The sequence below is a fragment of the Pongo abelii genome, chromosome 7, assembly GCF_028885655.2.
Source record: "Pongo abelii isolate AG06213 chromosome 7, NHGRI_mPonAbe1-v2.0_pri, whole genome shotgun sequence".
Classification (NCBI taxonomy): Eukaryota; Metazoa; Chordata; class Mammalia; order Primates; family Hominidae; genus Pongo; species Pongo abelii.
In genome coordinates, this window is record NC_071992.2 from 101,415,265 (window position 1) to 101,440,786 (window position 25,522).

General features: G+C 38.2%; 1 long non-coding RNA gene across 1 annotated transcript; it reads left to right on the forward strand.

Annotated features, from left to right (window-relative positions):
- The first annotated feature begins 640 nt into the window (after positions 1-640).
- Positions 641-12,149, forward strand: LOC129061077 (uncharacterized). The gene is made up of 3 exons (XR_008528059.1): positions 641-736; positions 4,691-4,819; positions 11,989-12,149. It is a non-coding gene; the product is annotated as an uncharacterized LOC129061077 (long non-coding RNA).
- Positions 12,150-25,522: the final 13,373 nt, after the last annotated feature.

The window sequence follows — 25,522 nt, forward strand, 5'->3', positions numbered from 1 at the left end:
TGTAGTCTTTAGAATCCGACTGAGAGGCTTGTATTTTAACTGTGTGACCTTGAATGTGTTACTTAATGACTCAATGACTCAGATCTGCTCCTTCATGTATAAAATGAGGAGAGTGATACATTTCAGTGAGTCAATGTAAGAAGCAAATGGAATTATGCACAAACAGCAACAGTGTAGTCTGGCTCGTAGTAAGTGCTCAATAAATGGTTACTCTTATAAATATACTCAAAATGAGATATATTTTCCAATCAAACAACAGTCTTACTTAAGGATCACATCAGCCTCTTTCTGGCTGACTCAGGTACAGTAAGATGTGAGGTCAGCCAGACTGCTGACGATTAAACACTGGCTTAGCTGTCACTTTCCTGGGCTCCAGTTTCCTCATCCATTCAATGGAAATGATAAAGGTACCTATTTCTTAAGGGTTGTTTTGAGGATTTAAAAAAGATAATTTAGGTAAAACTCTTAACACCAGTAAATGCTATCTGAGGTTACTAAAAGTTCATTGAATCAACCATGCAGAAATTCACTTCACGATGTGGCAGTTGGGGTTTTTTTCCAGGCTTCTAGAAATGTGTAGCCAAATAAGTGAATATATGGCTGCCTCCAACAACCACGTTGAATTTTTCTTTTACTTCAGAACAAACTTCGGTCATGCTGCAAGCCTAGTGGAATGCCTGATTCTTCTGGGTATAGCTCAAGGAACACTCACCGTAGAATGGAAGTCATTTAGCAGGTAATGGTCCCTGTGGAATCCTTAGAATGAGTTTGTGAAGACACAAGTGTCTGATGCCTTCCTTGGCAGACAGTGCTGTCAGGGGCTGATAGGCTCCACCATTTATTTTTTCAGCGGATCCTGTAGAGTTCAAAACGCACTTTTCTTGGGACACTCCCAAGCATTTTCATAGGCTTTTCTACTGTGCCAGTAGCAAGCAATTCAATGTCTTGCTTAGTTTTCATTTACCTATCTCTCAGGTAAATTTACTGAGTAACTACAAAATGGTGGCTATAGCCACGAGAACATAATATATGTTTTCTAAAAATGCCATTGTCCTTGAAATCATTAATTTTATATTTGTACAGAAGACAAGAAATTGACTTTACATGTACACTAGTGAGACTGCTATATCTAAATTTGCATACAAATCAGAAAACATTTACATTGAGTTTTACCTTTTTGATGTTTCAATCCTACCTGAGAGACTCACAAGAAAGTTTGATCTGCGAAAGATTCTTTCTCTCCAGAGATTTCTTCAGATCTGAGAGGTATATACATCTCTTCAAGAAACATTCATTGGGCATAATTCACTATTATTGCCTGCTGATAAAGTAAGAAGTCACAGACATTTCTTGTGGGCAAATTCCGCAGGTGATGGTCCCCTGAAAGGTCTCTGATTCTGTCTTCTCCCATCACTCCTGCTACCAGTGAGAGAAAGGGAGATCTGCCATTGTCCTGGGGTTAGGGATCCACTCACATCTCTGGTAGCACTGTCACCATTGCCAGGGCTTCTAGCTGAGCCTTATAGTCTCATGACCTTAGTGCATACCTCCTTCAACTCACACAAGTTGTGATGCTCTTGAAAAAGGGGTGAGCACAATTCACAATTGCAAAAATGTGGAACCATCCCAAATGCCCATCAATCAACGAGTGGTTAAAGAAATTGAGGTGTGTGTGTGTGTATATATGATAAATATATATATATGATAAAATACTACTCATCCATACAAAGGAATGAATTAATGGCATTTGCAGCAACCTGGATGGGAAAAGAGATTATTATTCTAAGTGAAGTATCTCAGGAATAGAAAACCAAACATATGGTTTTCACTCGTAAGTGGGAGCTAAGCTATAAGAATGCAAAGGCATACAAATGACACAATAGACTTTAGGGACTCGGGGAAAGGGTGGGAAGAGGGTGAGGAATAAAAGACTACAAATCAGGTTCAGTGTATACTGTTCTGGTGATGGGTGCACAAAAATCTCACAGATCACCACTAAAGAACTTACTCATGTAACTAAATACGACCTGTTTCTCAAAAACCTACAGAAATTAAAAAAAAATTATTTTAAAGACACAAGGAATTAAAAAAAAAAGAAAAAGAGGTGAGTAGAATCCCTTCTTGTCTCTTTCTATATTATCTATATTATAATGTATTGGCTTAGAACTGTCTGTGCCCCTAAATGCTGGCAGGCACAATTCTTTCACACACACACACACACACGCACACGCACACACACACACACGTCATTGTCTCTCTAGTGCTCCCACAGCACAGGCCTCATTTGGCCTTCACACTGAGGACAGCCTGGGGTCCAGGCATCATCTTCCCTGTTGGTGCTTTCCCTTTCATGATGCAATCTGGTTTCAATCACATATCACCCCAGTTTATGCATTTTTACAGAGCTGAATCTCAATGAGGTCAGTGTTCCTGTATCTTTTTCAAAGGCGGGTAGATTTTCAGCTCTTATATACACTAATTCATTCTAACAGACGCTTGGGCTATTGTCTAACTCTGCTCCTCCTCAGCATATAAGCTTAACCTTCTTACGGATTCACTGAGTGAGAGGGGATTCCTATATTCTCTTACCAACTGTGGTTGACCATGTATTAGTTTGCTAGAGTGTCTGTAACAATGTACCACAAACTGAGTGGCTTAAACAATAGTTTATTGTCTTGCAACTCTGTACCCTGGGACCAAGATGAAGGTGTTGACCAGGTCTGTGAAAGTGCTAGAGAAGGCTCTGTTCCAGACTTGTCTCCTAGTTTCTGGCAGTTTCTTGATTTGTGGCAGCATACCACCAGTTTCCACAGGGCATGCTCCCTGTGTATCTATGTCCAAATTTCCTCTTTTTATAGACACCAGTCATATTGGATTATACTATGGAAAGCCCACTCTACTCCATTACTTAAGATGAGCTCATCTTAACTAATTCCATCGGCAATGAGTAGGACTCTAACATTATATTATTTTGAGGGGAGAGACACAATTCAACCCTTAACACCATTCAAAATATCTTCCGCACAAAAATTTGTGTTACATGACAAAGGGAAACTTTATTCTTCACTAATTGCTAAACGTGTCTTAATTGGGCCTACACTTTATTTCATTGTTGCTTCCTGTTAAAAAACATCATAAAATATATATGGCATGTTTTAATTACTGTGACAGATTCAATATAAATTTTAAAAGGAGAAAAAAAGCACATTTTAATGTACCATGTGTTTATACTATATGTAAATCTTTCACGATTGGCGAAAATTTTTACGGAATATTTGTGGAGGTGCCAAGTTAGAAATATTAAACACTTTATCAAGCTGCACTCATGTCCCTGATGTCTTCAAATGTATGTTGTTACAAACCTCATTTTTCAGGAAGCAATGTGCGTCTCATTCATGTCCTGTGTTTCACCTGTGTGTTTGTTATCCATATAAAGTTATAGTTATAAGACTTGTTCTTTTACAATGAGAGCAAAGTTACTTCCTTTTTTTTTTGAGAGGAGTTTAGCTCTTGTCACCCAGGCTGGAGTGCAGTGGCGCCATCTTTGCTCACTGCAACCTCCACCTCCCGGGTTCAAGCAACTCTCCTATCTCTGCCTCCCAAGTAGCTGGGATTACAGGTGCCTGCCACCACACCCAGCTAATTTTTGTATTTTTAGTAGAGACGAGGTTTCACCATGTTGGCCAAGCTGGTCTCAAACTCCTGACCTCAGGTGATTCACCTGCCCCGGTCTCCCAAAGTGCTGAGATTACAGGCGTGAACCACAGCGCCTGGCTGCAAAGCTATTTCTATACATGTCAGAACATGACATTGTTATCAGTGCATCAAATTTCTTTAATCTTTAGTAAAATAAAGCTGTCACAGTCTTGTTAGGTGACAAAAGTACTTTTTGTATAAAGTAAGCATGAATTGGGTTTTGTGTCAACTCATCGATTCTATACACAGAAACAATTCACTTTCAAGCTTTTTTCTTCAGTAACTAATACTCTGGCATATCTGGAGTTCAAATATTATGTTTTTTTTAAAGAATTCTGAAGCAACACTTCTTATAATTTTCCATTGTTCTTCAAAGACTGGAAAAAAATGAGTTAGACTTGTATTGAAAAGGCTTTGGGCAGAGAGTTAGGCAAACTCCTTGCTGTTGATGCAAATTAAATCAGATCATTAGGTTAGAGATCATAGAAACTAATGCTGTGGTATTCCATGTTGGGCAGGTCTATGCAAACCAACCCCAAAATTCGAGGAAGCTGAGAGGCCAAAGGAGGAGTGACAGATCAGTTTCTTAGAAAGAAACAGTTAATAGGAACTTACGATCAGAAGCTGTGTCTGGTCTGTATCTCGGGAGGTGGTGGGACAAGATGGTGGAACCTCATGCTATTACCCCACCAACCCAGGGCTTATATACCACAGGGAAAGGATAATTCCAAAAGGATGTGTAGGACATCTGAATTATGATAACTGAAGTATATTAGGTTGTTTGACCTAAGGGTAAGATTTACGGTAAATACCTCTGCTTACGCAAGAAGCAATGGATAAACTGGAAATCTTAGAGGCCCTCCAGGAACAGAGGTTGATCAGAAGCCAACATGGCAGATTAGCATCCAAGATGGAGTTGCATTAGCCTCCACAATTGGTCATAGTCACCTGGCCAGGCCCCCTTCCAGCTAAAGTTGTTTCTCAATAATTTCAGGAAAGCAGTGGTCTGCTCTTCTCTGAGCACCATTGACCACTTATTGGATTGTGGAAGAGACCTAACTCAAATTTGGACCAAGAAGTGACTTGAAATCAAGATCTCTCCCCAGAAGAGAACAATGAATAGGTGAGCCTATCAGGTAGTCTTCCTTTACAAACAGCCTGAAGGCTACAAAGAGGATGGTGTAACAAAGAAGGGAAAACAACACAGCACAGGGAGGCTTCAAGACAAAACCCCCAAAACTCAGAGGGGAGGATGAAGAAGCTAGTCCTCAGAGCTGTCTGGGTCTCTCTGACAGCTCTTTGTTTCTGTCTGGTCTGTTTATGTAAATTCTTAGCCTCCCATCTCTTAAGGTGGCCTGACTTATTATTTCCTTTAAATAATCCAAAGTGTCTACATATGCATAATCAAAGACCACATTATCTCCATGAATATTTACCGAGATCCTTCCTCCCATCCCCACTACCCATTAGGTGCTGGGCTCTGCGCTGGAGATTTCCAGTATTCCGGGAGTACACAGAAGAAATTTTTTAATTAATTTTTTAAAAATCGATATAAGAGACCACTTAAATTTGTCTCTTCTATTAGCAAAACTGTACTCAGTCTCTATTTCTGTGTTCCAGAAAGATTTTGTGAATGAATTACAAGCCCATTGTGAGCCAGGGGTGCAAGGATTTCTTCCCTTATGTGACAGGTTCCCACAAACAGCACATGACAAGCAATTACATCTAAGGTTGAATGGAACATTGTTGAATACCGTTCTAAGAATTCCAGCCATTATTTTTCTTTTTCAAAATAAACTTGAACAAGAAATAACATAATACGCCATAGATGATTGACAAAGTTTTTGCTAGTGTATGATGGTATTATATTTAATTGCTAGAACTAGAATTTAGTTAGACCATGCATTGGCTCTTTAATTCACCTATGTGGTTTTAGGGAATTAACCTCCCTGAGCCTCAAGTTTACCATACTGAAAAATGTAGATAGTAACTTTAAAAGGTCTTTTGTGAGGACTGAAAAGGATAATGCATTTTTAAGTACTTAGCATAGTGCTGGGGCACATGACTAATCAATAACTGTTGGTTAATTTCCTTTGCTCCCTCCCTCCTTCCCTTCCTCCTTTCAATTCTTGTTATCAGTAAAGCCACATGCAGTCTTAAAGTCTCCTTTTAAGTTTTACATCAAGAATCACATCCCCAAACCTAGATGCCATATATTTTTGTTATTCTGAGTCAGTCCCACTTCATGTGATGTTCACTTCCTGTGTCACGTATAACTGGCAGACCTTAAATACAAACTGAAGAGCAATCATTTTCTTGGTCATACAAAAGCTTTCAGACAAACTATGATGAAATCATTTTTAGCTCTACTTTTTCTACAATAAAGTATTGCATGCAGTTGGGAAGTGGGAATTATTTCTCTTTTGGAAATTGGAAGCCAATAGTGTACAATACACATTTAAATCTTCCTGTGACAGACATGGATCTCTTCAGTGATACAATCTGCGCCACACTCTGGCATTCTTTGGGCCCCTCCCAGCTATCTAGTATTTCCAGACTTCTTATCTAGGAATTGGCAGCATCTCAACATCAGGCAACTGTCTCAATGACTATAGTAATATCATTTTCTAAAAATTAAAGAAACAGTTAAGTAAATACTTTTAGAAAGTGCTCTTTAGATACAAATCAAAACAGTATATTTGGTTAAGAGCTTGTCAGAACATTTTTGCTTCCAAGTAAAGATCTGAAGGCTTGCTCTCTGTGCACACCTGGACAAGTTATGTCAACCAGTTCACCTATAAATCCATGTCATTGTTCACAGCAAATCTCCTCGAAAGTGTTGCTCATACTTGCTGTCTCAACTTCCCCATTCTCTTCTTTCCTTGGTTCACTTCAATCAGCATTTTGTCTCTGCTAGACCATTGAAATAGCACTAATTTAAGATCACAAAGACCTACACACAAAAATCACAAAGATCTAAATGAAGCAAACTCTCCCTTCTGTGTCCTAATCTTACTTGACATCATGATGCAACTGATACAGCTCATCACTCCTGCTTTTTCTGTGTTTAAATGTTTTTTCAGTAGCTTCATTATCTAGTTTCTGGTTTGCTACCCACTTTCCTGGCTTTTCCTTCTCTGCCAGACCTCCTACCAATGGAGTTCCCTATGCACCTACTCTTTGTTGTTCCTCCTCTAGCTACACTGTCTACCTGAGTGATCCAGGATTTCCATTTCAAATGCCACCTGCGTGTTGAAGACTGTCACATTTGTATCCTTCCTCCCTGCTGAACCACAGCCTCTCATGTCCAATTGTCTATTCAGCTTTGCCACTGGGATGTCTAAGAGGCATCTTAGACTTTAATATGACCAAAGAAGACCAACTGAGCTTGTCTGTGCAATCTTCTTCATTCTCAACGTTCTTCAAGTCAGTAAATTGCATCATCTTCCATCCAGTTTCTGAAGCCAAACACTTGCAAATCACATCTGATTCCTCTCTCTGTCTAACATTCTTCATGCAACCCTATCCAAACTATCATTATATCTTCCGTGAACTACTGCAATAACAACTCAGCATGTCTCTCTCCCTCTACTCTGGCTACTCTGAAGTTTATTTTCTACACAGGAGGCAGAGACCTCAAACAAGCATTAATCAAATCATATACTCCCCTCCATGATAGCTTTCAGTGGCTTCCCATTGAATCAATAAGGAAATCCAAACTCTTTCCCCTGCCCCCAAGGCCTTACATGATCTGACCAGCCTTCGTCTTTAAACATTTTGACCTCCTCTCTTTCCCTGCATTCCAGAGCCTCAAGGGCTTTACACTTGCTATTCTTTCTCCTTGGAATGATTTTCCCTGAGATTTTCAAATGGCTATTCCCTCTCATTTGAGGTCTCAGCTGAAATGATGCCATTTTATTAAGATTTTACTTTACTATCCTAGTAAAAATAGCTCCCCCAGTGCCCTACCTCCATCACTTTCTTGTGTATCATTCTATTTTATTTTCTGCAAAGCACCTACTGTTATTTGATATTATTGTACTTATTTACATGTTTTGTTTATGTTGTTTCTCTGACCTGTGCTATGTGAGATCCTTGTATTACCAGTACGCAGAACAGTGTCTGGCACTTAGCAGGAGCTTCTTTCATTTGTAGTTGTTGGCTGGCTGACTGGATGCTTTAATTCTCTGTAAGATCCAGACAGTAGCAAGGCATAGCTTATGAATGTTTGTAAAGTGTTTAACTGTACTTATAGAGTGGTACTCTATAAATGTTAGCCATCGTAGTTATTAAAATGTAAATTTTCTTCTAGAAAATTAGCTATCCATTAGATAGTAGTAAATGCTATTTAATGCTGAATTGGGTATGGTGAAATAGACAGTCTCATACATTGCTGGTAGAAATGTAAATCCTCTTAGAAAGCAATTGGGCTTTGTGGAGCAAGACTTTAAACCTGTTATGAAGGACCTTAGTAATTTTCATATCCTTTGACTCATAAATATCCAAAAAAATCTATATTTTCAGAAAATAAACTTAACAAAAAAGATATTCACTTATTTATAAGAGTATAAATCTAAAAGCAACCTCAACAGGGTAATAGTTAAGTACAATATTTAATTAAAAATAGTTAACTATTTCCTTAAAAATAGTTAAAATTATGACAAAACTGTAGGAAAAATTGCTACAAAATGTATACAATAATATGGAAATTGTAATTATATATTCTTAAAATAAAAACTTACACAAACTTGTGCTACACTGAGTGCCCCTCCCCAAATGAAAATCCATTTAAGAAGTGAGAATAGAAATACATAAACTGGGGTGCTAATATTATGATGCTTTGGCTGTTTTTTTCCTTTTTCTCTAACTTCTAACTTTCTTTAATTATTTATATTTTTATTATGAGTATCTAATTTAAAAAACAGAAGTACATATTCATAATAATTTTCATTAAAGCTGATTTTTAGTTCAACTTTGTATGTCTAGTAATCTAGCTTTCATCTGTCAATTATTTAAAGGTTTTATAAATAGTGAAAACTAGAAAAGTATTCAAAATATAATAAATACCCATATCTCATCATCTTCTACTAACAATTGGTTTCCTTCATATTGTTTTGTTTAGACAGGGTCTCGCTCTGTCTCTCAGGCTGGAGTGCAGTGATATGATCTCAGCTCAGAGCAACTTCTGCCTCCTGGGCTCAAGTGATCCTCCCACCTCAGTCTTCTGAGTAGCTGGGACTCCAAGCGTGTGCCACCACATCTGGCTAATTTTTGTATTTTTTGTAGAGACAGGGTTTCACCAGGTTGCCCAGGCTGGTCTGGAACTCTGAGCTGGAGTGATGGAGCGATCCGCCTGCCTTTGCCTCCCAAAGTGCTAGAATCACAAGCGTGAGCCACTGTGCCAGGCCCTAACACTTGTTAATATTTAATTATTTTTGCTTTGTCTTTTCTCCTCAGTTACTAATTTAAAAAACAACACCAGTAAGGTTTGTATATATGCAAGTCATATTGTTTTTGTTGATTCCTGGATACCTTTTCACCAATGTTAATAACTTCACTCACTTTGTCTCTATAACCAGTCAACCAAGTACCTTCAAGACCCAAAACTGAATTGTTCTCTCTGGGTCTTTGATTTTGATAGGAACTCTTTACCTCATCCTTGGCTAATATACTTTCTCATTCACTACTACAGTCACCCCAAATACCCACCTGTAAAAATTCCAACCATACCCTAACTTTCCCTTTGATCCAATAACTTAACTTTCTATTTCAATGAGAAAATAAAGGCCATTAGACACAAATATCAATGTTCCTTCCCATCACTGAGAACTGATATGTAATGGATGTGAACCAATACCTTTACATACATGGGTTGTTTGCATCAATCTGTTTCATATGATTGAAGTCCATGTCAAACATGGCAGGCATTCTGGTGTGGAGAGGTGAGAGGGGCCCACAAGAGGAATGTTCTACGTCTTTTAGTCTACAAGGGACTTGTGTGTAGGAACTGGCAGGCCTCCCAAATCTGCTGGAACTAGCTGGATGCTGTGAAGTTGCCAGCATGCTGTTTCATAACGAGGACCAGTCTGCATAAGACTGATTTGTGTAATTCAATTCGTTTCCAAGCTGATTTTGACTATCACTATTGTGCTTATTAATCAATATTTTGACTATCACATCTGTTACCATTTCAAAATTTACCAATATATTTATTCATTTTTATCTCTCTCTTGTTTCAGAAAAAGAAAATTTTCATTTCAGTCCAACAGTAACTTTTATGTTCCACCTCCTCATCATTTTGCACTAAAAATTATTTTGCCTTTCCTTCTATGTTCGACTTTTTTATTTTACTCTGTGTTTGACATATTTAAGCCCTCCTCATCACTAAAAACAAACAAACCAATGAAATCCACCCATGAAGGCTTTAAAGCTAACTTTTATTTATAAAAAATATGGAGGTAGAAAAACTGACTGGTTTTATCAGGTAATCCAAGGCATGAAAAACCAACAACAACAAAAAAAACTAATAAGAAGGGGCTATTTTAGATGGCAGGAAACTTAAAAGAGACATAGCAATCCAATATAATACTTGGGACATGTTTGAATCTTGATTCCAATAAGCTCGTTGTAAAAGGATATTTTTTGAGACAATGAAAGAATTTTGAATATGAATTGAGTATCGGTTGTGACAAGGAATTATTGGTAACTTGGTTGGACGTAACAATAGCATTATATTTATATAAGAAAAAATATATTTTTAGTGAAGCATAGGTAAGAATATGAAGATTACGTTAAATTTCATGATGTCTGGGATTTGCCATAAAATACTTAGGGAAAAGATATAATTTCCTGATGGGTTCTTCCTGCCTGCTGCACAAATAAAATCAATTCAGAGACCATGGCATTGCAGTAAAGAAGGAGTTTAATTGACGGGAGGCTGGCCATGACTTGTGGGAGATGGAATTATTACTCAAATCAATCTCACCAAAGTCTCAGAGGTTAAGGGTTTTTCAAAGATAGTTTGGTGGGTAGGGAGCTGGGAATTCGTTGGGTAGGAGGTGAAATCACAGGGAGTTGAAGCTGTTCAATTGCGCTGATTTGGTTCCTGGGTGGGGCCACAGGACTACTCGTGAGTCCCAGTGGGGCCATTTGGTTGTCAGAAATGCAAAAGCCTGAAAAGACATCTCAAAAAGCCAGTCTTAGGTTCTACAGTAATGATGCTATCTGCAGGAGTAATTGGGGAAGACACAAGTCTTGGGACCTCCAGAATAATGACTGGTAATTATTTAACTGTGCCTACATTGTAGTACAGTTCAGGACCCTCTCATCCTTGTAACTTTGTGGCCTTTCTTTAGTTTTACAAGGGTAGTTTAGTTTTTGGAAAGGCCTATTATCATTTAAACTGTAAACTAAATTTTCCCCAAAGTTAGCTTGGTGTACGTCCAGGAATGAATGACAACAGCCAGCCTGTAAAGAGAGAAGCAAGATGGAGTCAGTCATGTCAGATTTCTCAACCTGTCATAATTTTGCAAAGGCAGTTCCACAAAGAGCAGGAGAAAAGAAAAATGTTGCAAAAGTAGCAATCTGATTGTTGATAACTGTTTAGTCTGAGTGAATCACGATGGTTCATTTTACTATTGTTTCTACTTTTGTGTATGTTTGAACTTTTTTCTTCAAAGAGTTATTGCAAAAGGCCATATGAACAAGTATGTTTCCTTTAACCTCATTTCTCTTCAGGGTTCATTTTCATCTCTCTCCCTCTCATTCTCTTGACATTTTTGGAAATAACTGTCTAGCTAAACACTTTTAGTTCCTTGTTTACCTTCAGCAACTTGATTTTTATGCACACAATTTTCTTGAAACTGCTCTATCAAAAGGCATCTTACATCTCTGTCATCTTCTAATTCACTTCCCCCCTCCACCACTGTCCAGGCAAAAGAAGCTGTTTTACCCATGAAGGGGAGAGAGACAGGAAGCGGCGTGGGGAGAATGGGCTCACGTGACACTTTAAACTGTCTGCTTTGTTCACAAGTACAGTTGGTATTCACAGAGCAGAGAATGGTTCCTGGACTAATGCTAAAATCCTTGGATGCTCACATCCCTTTAATAAAATGGTGTAGTATTTTCACATAACCTATGCATATCCTTCCATATTCTTTAAATGATCTCTACATTAGTTTATAATACCTAATCCAATGTATATGCTATGTAAATAGTGGTTACAGTGTATTGTATTTTATTTCTATTATTTTTTATTGTTAATAATTTATTGCTGTTTAAAAAATATTTTAGATCTGTGGTTGGCTGAATGCACCAATGTGGAACCTGTGGATACAAAGAACCAACTGTGTAAGATCCCCAAGATATTATAATCCTTTTGAAGAAGTGTCAACTGTGAGCATCACAATAGCCTTCACTGGAGCAAAGGATAAATTTTTTTCTCTGTGCTTGCCAACTGACTTGTCAATCAGAACAAATAGGATGTGTTTGGGCTTCCCCATCTGCCTTACAGGGATAGTTTGGGGATTCTTGTCACAGGGACAAAACATGCCCTTAGATAAAGACCACCCTTCCTGGAAGCTGCTAAGGCCTGGCATGATTAACTCCAGCTTTTCACTCCATGGCACATGCTCGCTGTGCTGTGTGCCCCACCCCACATGGAATGCTCCTGGTCCTCCTACCACAGGCCTTTGCATGCACTATTGTCTTACTCCAGTCCACTCACTCCCCTTAGCGCGCCCTCTCCCCAGACCACTAGCTCCTTCAGAACCCAGCATAATTATTACTTCTCAGGAAGCCTCTCCTCCCTAAGCAGACCAACCCCTCCTATAACCTGCTTTCCCATCCCATGTTCACTTCCTTCCTATCCCTTATCTTGCTATAACCTTACATGTATCGAGTCTTTGATAACATCTATCCCCAATAGTATATATTCCTTGAGGGTAGGGACCACGGTTTAATTTTTTGTCCTCACTAATTCTTGCTGTCCTGAAAGCTCTTCACTAGCCCTCGATAAGTCTCCTTAAATGTAAACCATCTGGCTTGTCTCTGATCTCAACCTATGCTGTTCTGTGCCTCCTATTTATGGCCAATATTTCATTTTTCCTTTTCAGTCCAATCCTGAACTCATATATCATGAGGGCCTCATGAACTATGAGATTACAAAGTGGAGTGAATAATCTCTTAAATGCCAGTTCTTGTATCAAAATTGTTAAAAGAAAAACTTTAGCCAAATTAAATTTAAGAGAGTTTAACTGAGCAAAGAATGATTCACAGATTGGGCAGCCTCCTGAGCCAGAGTAGGGTCAGAGACTCCAGCGCAGCCAGGTGGTGGGAGATCTATGGACAGAAAAAGAAAAGTGACACACAGAAAATGGAAGCGAGGTACAGAAACAGCCAGGTTGGTTACAGCTCAGCATTTGCCTTATTTGAACATGGTTTGAATGGTTGGCCACCTTTGATTGGCCAAAACTTGGTGATTGGCACAAGAGTAGACTACAGTCTGTATACAACTTCATTTAGGTTATAGTTCATGATGTACAGAGAAATCTTTAGGCCAAACTTAAAATACGCAAGGAGGCATCTTTAGACTACACTTGATTTAAGAAAACTCAATTGCTTCTTTTTCCCTGTGTAAAACATCATTGTCTTTAGTATAAATTCTTCAATTGGTCTCCTACTCACTTCTCAAACATAAAGGATGTGGAAAATTGTCTTTTTTTGTACCTCATGTTCTGCCAACATATCGGTGACCTCAGTGGTCATGTAGATGTCCCGTCTGAAATCCTGACCCTCACAGTCCCCTGACTTCCTCTTCTCTAAGGATCTTGACTGTCCCTCCTCCTCAGTCCCACATACAGTCATACTTTCACCTGGGACTTGGTCACCAACTAGACTAATTCCTATTAGAAATCTTCAATTCCATTATCCTACTCTGGCCATAGTCTCCAAAATGTTCAGTCCTTATTCTTGCAAATACGTCTGGATTATCTTCAGCCCTCATCTTACCTGACCACTTTGTAGCATTTGATGGTGTTGTCCATCTTTTTTTTTCTTAAATAAAAACTCTTAACTTTCTTGTTTATCATAAAAATTGTCCGCCCTGGTCATCCTCTGGTTTCTTTTCTCGTTCCTTCTTACTATGGTACATGGGCCTTTAACCCTGCCCTCTGAAGCTATTGCTTCTCCAGGTTCTGTTCTTACCCATTGCTCTTCCATTCAACAGGTCTTTCTGGGTGATTCACGTGGTTTAAGCAACTCTCATATGAAGATGACTCTATCTATCATCCATCATATGTATGTATCTATCCTCTCTATCTAGGTATCTGCCTATCTATGTATCTATCTGTCTATCCATCCATCTATCTTTATAGCATTGCCCTCACATCTGGGATATAAACTTGAATATCCAAACGCTTCATGAGCATCTTCACTTGGACATACCACAGGCTCCTCAGACTTTACATCTCACTCTCACCCCCATGACCTTTTCCTATCCTGACCAGCTCTTCCTCCTGGTTTTCTCGCTCATTCAATGGCACAATCACCCCAGTCATACACTTGTGAATCGCCCTGAACTCCTCTTACTCCTTCCTCCCTGCACACCCAATTAAGCACTAAACTGAATATTCTGCCGGGCACAGTGGCTCACGCCTGTAATCCCAGCACTTTGGGAGGCCGAGGCAGGTGGATCACCTGAGGTCAGGAATTCAAGACCAACCTGGCCCACATGGCGAAACACTGTCTCTACTAAAAATAAAAAAGTTAGCTGGGCATGATGGGGCAGGTGCCCGAAATCCCAGCTACTCAGGAGGCTGAAATGGGAGAATCTCTTGAACCTGGGAGATGGAGGATGCAGTGAGCTGAGATAGCACCACTGCACTCCAGCCTGAGTGACAGAGCGAGACTCCATCTCAAAAATAAGAAAATAAACAAAATAAAATGAGTATTCTGCTTCCAAAGTAGTTTGAGTCAATGCTCTTTTTTTCTACCTGATATATACAGCTTTCTTTCATTTACTCATGGTTTCTCTTACCTGGAATATTACAATAGCCTCCTACATTTGCTTACTTCCCACTAATCTAATTTATTATTTCTCACAGGAATATTACAATAGCCTTCTACCCTCCTTTCATCTGAGGAGCTTTCAAATTTATCTTCCACACTGTCACAGAATGCCCTATCTAAAATACAATTGTAAGCAGTTACACCCCTGCTTAAAAACTCTTCAAAATCTTTCTGTTTTCCACAAGATAAAGTTTAGGGCCTGAAGCAACACACATAGGACCTCCATGATCTACCACTATCACCATGGCCGAGCTAGCCTTTCATTGGTAGGAATATCAAGCTATTTGTCATTTCCATCCCAACTGTTTCACTTCCGGTCTCTCACAAACACTGTCCTAGATATACTCTCAGTCTTTCTAATCTCGTGCTATTGCAAAATTATCTTAATTGGTGATGGCTGTAGAATTGCTTTTTCTAAAGTATTGATCTGATTATGTCATTTTCCTGCTCAACAGCTTTGTTAACTAATCAGTCTTTTTAGAATTCATTCATTCGTTCACTCATTTAGTCAACAAGTGTGGAGTATCTAGCACATTCCAGGCATTGTGCTGAAGTTCTCAGCAATACAGTATACGTATTCTAGAACCAACACATATTTCCAGTTCTACATCTCTCCTGCTGGTCTCTCTGCCTGGAATTTTCTTCCCTGATTCAGTGTAGCTAGCTACTTCTTTCCCTTCAGGATTCATCATTGCTTAGGAAGGTATTCCTCCATCTTTTATCTAAATCCTTTTGTTCTACCAGGGGGGCCGTAACAGCATCTTCATTTCCTTCACAGCACTTTGCATTTTATCAGCACTTATCAATTCAGTGATCTCTTTGTCCTTCAGTACTGTAAGTTACAAGAAAATAAGAACTGTCTTCTTTTGCTTACCTCTGGATATCCAGTGCCTAGTATACTGCTTGACACGTAGAAGCTATTTGTGAAAAGAATGAATGAAATCAGCATAAATGAAATAATACAAATCATGATTCTTTGTTCTCTATTAATCTAAAAGTTTCCAATTTTCAACAAAGTAGATGTACTCTATGTAAGTAGTCTATGTCCTACCAGCATTTATTCCATCAGTGTTGAATCTGTCCCAAATATTTCCATCTCCTGCCTATTTCCATATCAGAAATCCCTTGGTTTCTTTCCCTAACACTTCTTTGTTATTCTCCAACATTTAATCCTTCTCCATCAGAAACATGGTCTCTTGCGTATGTGCTCCCATATATTCATTATATGCCTGTTCTTCAGCATTGGTAAGGCACTATTCATGTCTCTATTGGATTATGAATTCCTTAAAGTTAAGGCTTCTGGCTCTAGATCTAGGGAAGACAAATACTTCTTGGATACCTGACACTGTGCTAAGCGACTGCATACGAGATATTTAATTCCTTAAACCAAACTTTACAAACTGGATCTTAGTTTTGCAGATAAATCGAATGGAAAGTCTAAGGGGTTAAGTGGTTTGCCCAAGATTAATAATAAGTTAATAATAAATTAATAGGTGGTAGAGCTGGGTCTCAAAGTAAGTTAAGACTAATTTCAAGAAACAGTGTTATTATGTTTGCCTCTCTTGCTTATCTTTGTATGCCAACCACCTAGCTCAGTGTCTTCCATGTAATAAGCATCAAATAGAACACAAACTTAATCAAATTGAAACCAGATGGGCAACCATCTCCTTTGAGGTTCACTGCGTGTTGGGTAAGTTCTTATACCTAGTAGTTTTATTCATAAGCTTTAATATACACACCAGAAAACCACACATTATCACTCTCCTTTTTGCCAGCTGATAATAATTTCTTCCCACCCTTACCCCTCAAAAAACCCAGAAAATATTGTAAGAAATATTATAATATCCCACTATTCATTTCTTCTGTGTGACTCTCAATGTTGTGGCCTATGAAAGGAAGCTACTACAGATGATCTAACTGACTTCTAAGATCCAATCTATTCTAACATTCTGCACATCTGTAACTCTGAGTAGATGAATTGTGAGTACATATATCTAATATTATAGAAACTCACCTAGGATCAATGCAGAAGGATAAAAATGCTAAATACCTATTCTGAAACAGTAGCCTCACAGAAGAATACTACATAAAGTTACCATCCAATTTCCAGAAGCGTAACCTAGTTTCAGACTAAAACGCAAAATTAAAAGTATCCCTGCTGTAATGAAACACTTCTTTTCATTTTGTACCAATGCACTCCAGTATCATTCTTGCTTATATTTCAGCAGTTTTTGAGTCGAGTTGGTAGGCTTAGAAAGAGATGACTTATATTTATGCCAGATTCAGCACAGTTCCTTTCCAATGGTACTTAAATGTCCTTATTCCAGACGGAAACAAAATGATAGACTACAATGGAAGCATTTTGAGCTGCAGAATTTAGAACTGTGTCCTCCAAATCATTTGGTCAGTAAGGTACCTGTTGGAAAGCCCAAAAGAACTTCAACAGCAAAAATTGACCAAGTCTTCATTGTTTTTGCCTCAATATATTTAACACACAACTTTCTGGGAAGGTAGCCGAGGTAGGAGTTGCCCTAGCTAAAAATACATTTCCTTTAAATGTGAAAGTGGAAGTGATTGTAGCAATTATTATTTGTGAGGCTCCAAAGAGATACTGATTGCTACATAGTAGATTTGTCTCATGGAATTTAGAGAGTTTTCTGACATGATCTTATTAAGCCATGTTAATTATTTTGTTCATAAACTAAGTATTTAGAACTACAATCTGTTCTACTTTAAAGCTGTTTCATTGATACTGCTTCCCACGTGCAAATAGGAGATAATAGGAGAATAATGTCTACTTAACACAGCAGTTGTGTCTTAGTTCACATATAATTTTTTTTCCAGCAGGTTAATGTTTTAAAGTGGTCAGAGTAGGCCTTCTTACAACTAAAGAAAGAGCCTTAGCAATCTGTGAATGAACTCTGGAAATCTGCAGAACTGCAGGTGGAGACTAGGTTAGTGGCTTCAAGAATTGCTACACTTTCTACTATGCCAAGCTTCTTGGGTAAACTGTTACTGCAGATAACAAAGCTGCAATGACATTTCCCTTTTATTAAAAAAAAGTTACACTCTGGATAAGATTTCTAATATTTGTTAAATAATCTACTAGAAGAGAGTGTCCTCTAGGATCTCTCCTTCAAAGCAAAATCACTAGAACCAGGAGTTAAAATTGCGAAGATTAACTGATTGGACATAAATACAAAGAGAGATTTAACAATGCTGGTATTTCTATTAGGAGGGTTAATTATTCTCATTAGTGTCTTGGTTGCAAAATTCCATAGCTTACAAGGAATATGCCCCAATTCTATTCTTTCCATAAGCTCTCTTATTTTTAGTGTCCAATTTTGCAGAGGTGAACATGCATTGTAGGAGAAACACCTGAATTATTTTATAAACAGGAGAAAATCCAAATTTTCTAAATGTAAGAGATTAAAGCCAAGTCACAATCCAATGAGGAGGCAGAGTAAAAAATTAGGATTTACGGTTCTTAATTCTCGCATGACTGTTTTAGGAAGTGCTTGTTTGTATCTACCACTGAAGATATGTGGTGGTATAATATATACATATATCAAAACAATCACACTATAATCATACATATCTACAATTATTTGTCAATTAAAAGTAAAATAAAATAAATTTTTAAAAATAAAGAAAACAATTGAAATCTTTCAACAGACTTTATTTTCCTTTTATTTTTACACATTTACTTATTTCCAAAGGGATTGAAATATCACTAAGGAGGGACTTAATACTTTACGACTTTTTCAGAGCCTCCTTGAGACATGTTAAAGTTGCACAGTTGAAAAATACCACACAGCTTTACTGTTGTGCTTGGCAACTTTTCAAAAGATAAATGCTAGCATTCCAGAGGCTTTTCTAGTGAATGGTGAAGGGTGGAGACACACATTCAGCACCTGATGGCAAGCTGGGCTAATGGTGAGAGGTACCTTTGTGGTGGATGAGGATGTGGAGGGTGGGTGCAGACTGCAGGACAGAGTGAAACAGGATCAGGGAACAGGTGCCTGTGATACCAAAAATCAGCCCTAGGGGTATTTTGCCATGTGTGTATGGGTTGCTGAATAGCTTTGCATATGACATTTTTCTGCATTAATTAATTATTCATTTGATTCAAGAAATGTGCTTTGCATATCTATGTTGTTCTGGGTACTGTGCTCAGCATGAAGGCGAGAGATGAAAAACACCCAGCCTCTGGTTTCAAACAAACCAACAGCCAGTTGCAATCCAGTATAATAATGAGTGTCTGGTGTTATGGAAGCAGAAGAGACACCTCTAACTCAGGCTCTGGTCAGAAAATTTAAAATGTGAGGATAACGCTTGAGTTTAGAACACAGGAAAACTTGGTAACCTGCCAAGTAAATAAAATGGGAGAGGGGACTTTCAGGCAGAGAGAATGGAATGTGCAAAGGTGACAGACAAAAAATATTGGAGTTTTGGGAAATGCAAGTAAGTGTGGTGGCAGCATAACCTCTGTGTGTGTGTGTGTGCGCGTGTGTGTGCGCATCTGTGTGCACATGTGCACAAGCACGTATGTACACAATATGTGGAGTGATGGAGAAGGAATCAATTGAAGGTTGAAAATGAAGTCAAAGAAGCAGGTAAAATCTAAGTCATAAAAGGTTGTGACTATCAACAGTTTGAGCTTGGTACGGTTTAACAATTAGTTTACTCAACCCAAGTTGCCTCCTTTACCTGTTCTCCACCATAGCACTTTCAAATCTTTGCTGGGCAATCAGCTCTGTGAGGGTAGTAGCCATGACTCTTAGTCACAGTTATATCTCTGGTGACAAAGCATAGTAGCTGACGCATGGGAGATGTCCAGTAACTACAGGTAGAACGAGTCTCTCTTCTCAAGCTTTTAGCTCTATGCCAACTCCTTCCTCCCAGAAGGTGATTTTAACTTCTTTTTTTTTGAGACTGAGTCTCACTCTATCACCTAGGCTGGAGTGCCATGGCACAATCTCAGCTGACCACAACCTCCGCCTCCCAGGCTCAAGCGATTCTCCTGCCTCAGCCTCCCCAGTAGCTGGGCTTTCTGGCGCCTGCCACCACACCCAGCTAATTTTTGTATTTTTAGTAGAGATGGGTTTTCGCCATGTTGGCCAGGCTGATCTCGAACTCGTGACCTCAAGTGATCCACCCACCTCGGCCTCCCAAAGTGCTGGGATTACAGGCTTGAGCCACTGCACCTGGCTATTATAACTTCCTAACTCAGGAAATAATCATAATCAGACATTGTGTTACTTTCCTAGAGCTTCTGTAACAAAATATGACAAACTAAGTGGCTTAAACAACATACTTATTGTCTCACAATTCTGGAGCCTAGGAGTCGAAGATCCAGTGTGAGGAGAGTTGATTTGTTTTTGAGGCAGTGAGGAAGAATCTGTTCAATGTTTCTTCCCTACCTTTTAGTGGTTTTGGGGTAATCTTTGATATTCTTTGGCATCTAGACGCATCACTCCAATCTCTGCCTTCATGTTCACATGGCATTCTCTGTGTGTGTGTGTGTGTGTGTGTGTGTGTGTGTGTGCGCGCGCACCTGTTTCCAAACTTCCCTTTGAGTAAGGACACGAGGCACTTTGGATTAGGACCCACTATATTAGTCTCATTGTAACTTCATTACCTCTGTAAAGATCCTATCTCTGAGTGAGGTCACCTTTTGAAGTAATCTAGGTTAGGACTTCAACATACGATTCTTGTGGGGAGTGTACAATTCAATCCACAACAGGTACAAACTTCAAAACTACCTTCCATCAACTTTCATAATTTATTCTGCAAATAGAGTTTATTGTCCCCATTTTAAAGAGGAGAAAATTGGGGCTTACTCTCTTTCTATGATTTGATCAAGTTTCCACAGCTAGTAAGTGGCAGAGTTTGAACATTGTCTTTAAATAGCCAGATTGAATGCAAGCAAAACAAACATTGCAGGAAAGAATTACTTGTTTTCTATGTAGGTGGCATTCAACATAAGAGTTGTTCATTCATTATTTTAGTTATCTGATAAATAAACATATTGAATATTTATAATGTACCAGGCACTGTGGTATGTGCTGAGGGGACAAGAAATTAGTAAAACGTAAAGGTTGGCCTTAAAGCAATTTGCCATTTTCATGTCCAAATTGTAATGTTAGAACATATAAACATTGATTGAACATAAGGGGATGTTTTCCCAGATTTATCAAAATAAACTCAAAGTACTTTACTTCAATTTCTTAGATACTCTATAAAACAAAAAGGCAGAGTAATGTAGTGGGTTAATAATACAATATAATTTGAAAAGGTTGAATTCGAACATGTTTAAAGAGTGTAAAACATTTGGCAGACAACTTAATAACCTGTTCAGATAAAGAAAACACGTATAAAAATAAATACACAAAAAGCCAAAATGATTGTCAAACCTCATGTTTGTTCACCCACTGTGATAGGATCTAAGAATGCTGAAAAGCAGTAAATTTGTCTTAAAAAGCAGTGTATTTTCAGATTCAGCAAACATTTACTGATGCCTACTGTGCACTGGACTGTTTCCTGGGTGTTTTCCATTCTACCTGTGTGATAGTAAGCGTCTTACCGCATGAGTCTCAATCGCCCATCTATAAAATAGAGACGGTAGTAATACCTTCCTCACCACATTGTTATGAAGAGCAAATGAGATACCATAGGAAGAACTTGGTGCAGTGGCTGGCATGTAGTAGGTTTTTTTTTTTTTTTTGAGACAGATTCTCACTCTTTCACCCAGGCCAGAGTGCAGTGGCAGGATCATGGCTTACTGCAGCCTCAGTCTTCCAGGCTCAGGTGATCCTTGTACCTCGGCTCCCCAAAGTGCTGGGGTTACAGGCGTGAGCCACTGTGCCCAGCCTGTAGTAGCTTCTCAATAAATGTTTGTGGAATCTGAATCTGAATCGTATAATTCTTCCTATTATTCTTAGACTAAGATTGGAGAATTAAGGCCAAGTGTGGTGGCTCATGCCGGTAATCCCAGCATTGTGGGAGGCCAGCGTAGGAGGATGGCTTGAGCCCAGGAGTTCAAGAGTAGCCTGGGCAACATAGCAAAACTTCTTCTCTACAAGAAGTACAGAAAATTAGCTGGGCGTGGTGGCCCACATTGATAGTCGCAGCCACTCGGGAGACTGAGGTGGGAGGATCGCTTCAGCTGGGGACGTCGCTGCTGCAGTGAGCCGTGATTACACCACTGCACTCCAGCCTGGGCAACAGAGTTAGGACCCTGTCTCCAAACAAAAACAAAACACAGCAAAACAAAAAACAAAGATTAGAGAACTTTAAAAAAATATTGTGTACTTTAAATCTGAAAGTTCTTTCATAGCCTTATTATAAACACACATTGTTAGAGACAGATGCAAACTGTTTTTATTTTTTTTTGTACAAGGCATATAAGAAAGAATAAGAATAAATTGTAACTTGAATTACAACATTCAAGACAAACTATTCTTAAATGTATTGGAAAGAATTACATATTCCCTGGGTTCTTAAAAAGGGTACAGTTTTTCAACTCTTTTTTTCTGTTATGCATTGCATTGGGTTACGATCAGAGCAATTTAAATGATGCAGTCACATTTTCTATTTAAAGTAATAAGGTTCAAATCTCTTAGAAATAAAGCAAAGCAATATAGCCATAATGCAGGTAATAACACTGATCAATTTAATCTTACAAATATGAAACGAGTATGCCAGCATATCATGTAGCATGTGACAACAATTTTGTAGTTATATATAGATTAAGTTGTACTGTTATTTATTTTAAATTTATGCTCCTGTCTGTTTCTGAAAGGACTTGAGACAGTGTATAAAAATATACATGGCTTAAATTTGCAATGATACACACTCCTAACATAACTCAATAAATCCCACAAGAAACCTAAGTAACTTTTGTCTATCAGTTTCTAGGAAAGGTCTGCTTGCTTTCTTGAGGGAAAAAATAGACTCAACTTCTTCTTATTCATTGTTGTTTCCTTGGAGCTCTCTTAGGGAACCTGTAGCTATCTGGGTTGTGGCTCACCAACCCATGTGATATGAGAGAGCAGAGGACTTTTATTAAACTCACATGTGCTGTTGAAATCTTGACGGGGTACATTGTTAACATGGATCTGATATCAATGAATAATATTTTAGGATTATAGATCTGGAATAGGTATATTTAAGAAATAGATCTAGAATCCTATACTTGCCTAGAAGTAACTTGCCACCATAACTTTTATGGCAGAAAATGACACTCCAAATGATGACTTTTCCATTTTCCTTTTGGTAAAATGCTTTTACTAAATAAAAGCAGAATTGTGCATCTTTCATTCATTACTTCAGCCATTTATTAAACAACTCTTTATTGTATATTTAGTACATGCAGAGCAATGGGAAACACACTGAGGATGTAAAGATGAGTACAACACCATCTCTGGCCTCAGGGAGTATTTTATGTGGTCGGGAATGAAGACGTAAATGGACATTTAAAACATAACCTGCTCAGAGCCAGGCGCGGTGGCTCACGCCTGTAATTTCAGCACTTTGGGAGGCTGAGGTGGGTGGATCACGAGGTCAAGAGATCGAGACCATCCTGGCCAACATGGTGAAACCCCGTCTCTACTAAAAATACAAAAAATTAGCTGGGCGTGGTGGTGCATGCCTGTAGTCCCAGCTACTCGGGAGGCTGAGGTAGGAGAATCGCTCGAACCCAGGAAGCAGAGGTTGCAGTGAGCCGAGATCGCACCACTGCACTCCAGCCTGGTGACAGAGCGAGACTCTGTCTCAAAAAACAAACAAACGTAACCTGCTCAGTTCTGTGAGAGCAGAGGAGGAGCACTTCATACAGATGACGACTCAGGGCCCCTAAATGAAGGAATACCTGAAGAATAAATAGATGATGTGATTAGTTTTCACCCGAAAGGGGCATTCTGGACAGTCATTCCAGTTCATGCAACAAGTTCAACATATTATGATGGCAGACAGAGAAATTGGAGTCAGATTTGAAATGTTCACCTAAGTCATGCTAAAATGATGGCTGTTACCCTGAAGTCAATAAGGAACCTCTGCAGGATTTCAACATGTTTAAAATTGAGTTTTATAAATATTTTCCCCGACTAAAGGTACATAGTATGCAAAAATGTACTGGTGTTGGGAGAGTCAATCACAGAGCTGCAAGGCAGAAATAACAGAAATCCTAAATAAAATAATGCTGCAGAGGTGAAGATTTATTAAACTGGATTCTACTGTATGGGAAACAAATCTAAGATTATTCATTAGGCAAAAGCACAAAAGAAGATTACATTCTTTTACATTGATTCTCATTTCGTGAGATTGCTCTCCTGTCATTAACGCCGTCACGGCCTAAACTCAACAATTATCAAACAAAAAGGTGTTCCTGTTTTGTCCTTTTCAGGTATTATTTCACACCTTTGCTCTGTTGCTAACCTAAGCACTATGGCTCTGAAACACCAAAACCATTAATGTTTATTTTTTACTGAATTCCCACGAGGCACTGAAAGATGTGATGCTCTGAAAAACTATGACAGGAAGTCACTAAAGACCATATTTTTGCTTAAGAAATTAAAACTAAATCTAATAATTATGATTAAAAATAGAAAAACCATAAAGAGATATATGGTGTTAGGAAACAGAGTGATCTTGTAGTTAACTTCAAACTAACGACCAATTTATGCATATAATTATTTTCAGCTCTTAATAGTGTTCTCAAAAGTTGAGGAGTTACTAAAAGAAATGGACAATATGCTGATAATTATGGAAACTGGACGGTTTATAAATGAGGGTTCACTATACTATTTTTTCTACTTTTGGAAGTGTTTGAACTTTTCCATAAAATGAAGTTTAAAAGAAGTATTTTGATAATATTGTGTGGTGAGTATCCATAACTGGAAAATACAATTTATTTTAATTTTATTATATTACTTGATCAATTTATTTAGCCTCTGGATTTTTGGGTCTGTGAAATTTACATGGTAAGCTTCCATTATAAGGCTCCATCTAAGGTCTTAAAAACACTCCTCAAAATCTCTTCCCACAGAAAGTAATTTACAGTAAGGATACAGTGAGCTTCAATTTAAGATGATAATAAAAAACATAATCATTTTCTGTCCTAGTAACTTGCTTGAAGGGAAGTCTTTTGTGCGTGACATAGTCATTGACTTAGTGGAAAACACCATTTTACATTTATATATTTATTTAAGTTCCAACTTGTTTCAAATTATTTGATGTGGCCCATGATGTATACTAGAGTAATCTCTTATCCTAGAAGAAACGTATTTCCCAAAATAAAATAATTGAACCCTAGAGAATAATTTTCACAAATAACTAAACATATAATTGCATTTCACATTTTGCTTACTAATGAAATTTTCAAAATGGTAAAGATTTACTTCTAATATTTTTTAGGTCAAAAAGGCTTACAGAAAAATTCAAAGTGAAAGTTGGTTTAATTAAGATCAAGAAGGAGAAGATGCTGTGAATTAAATTTTTTGTCAGAAAACATTTCAAATACAAACTAAATGGCCTAAGAATTGTAGACTCAGTAGTAGATAATATAAAGGACCATCCCGAAACGGATTCTGCAAGTGGTAAGCCTTGTTGTACACTGGAAGAGACAGATAAATGACAAGCCACCTTCTTCTTGAGGCCTGGAAGATTCAAACAGCAGTTCTCCATTTTCCAAATTTATCATCAGGAATAAAAGCAATATTGAAATAATGCCCAAGACATATTAGAAAAAGATCTCAGC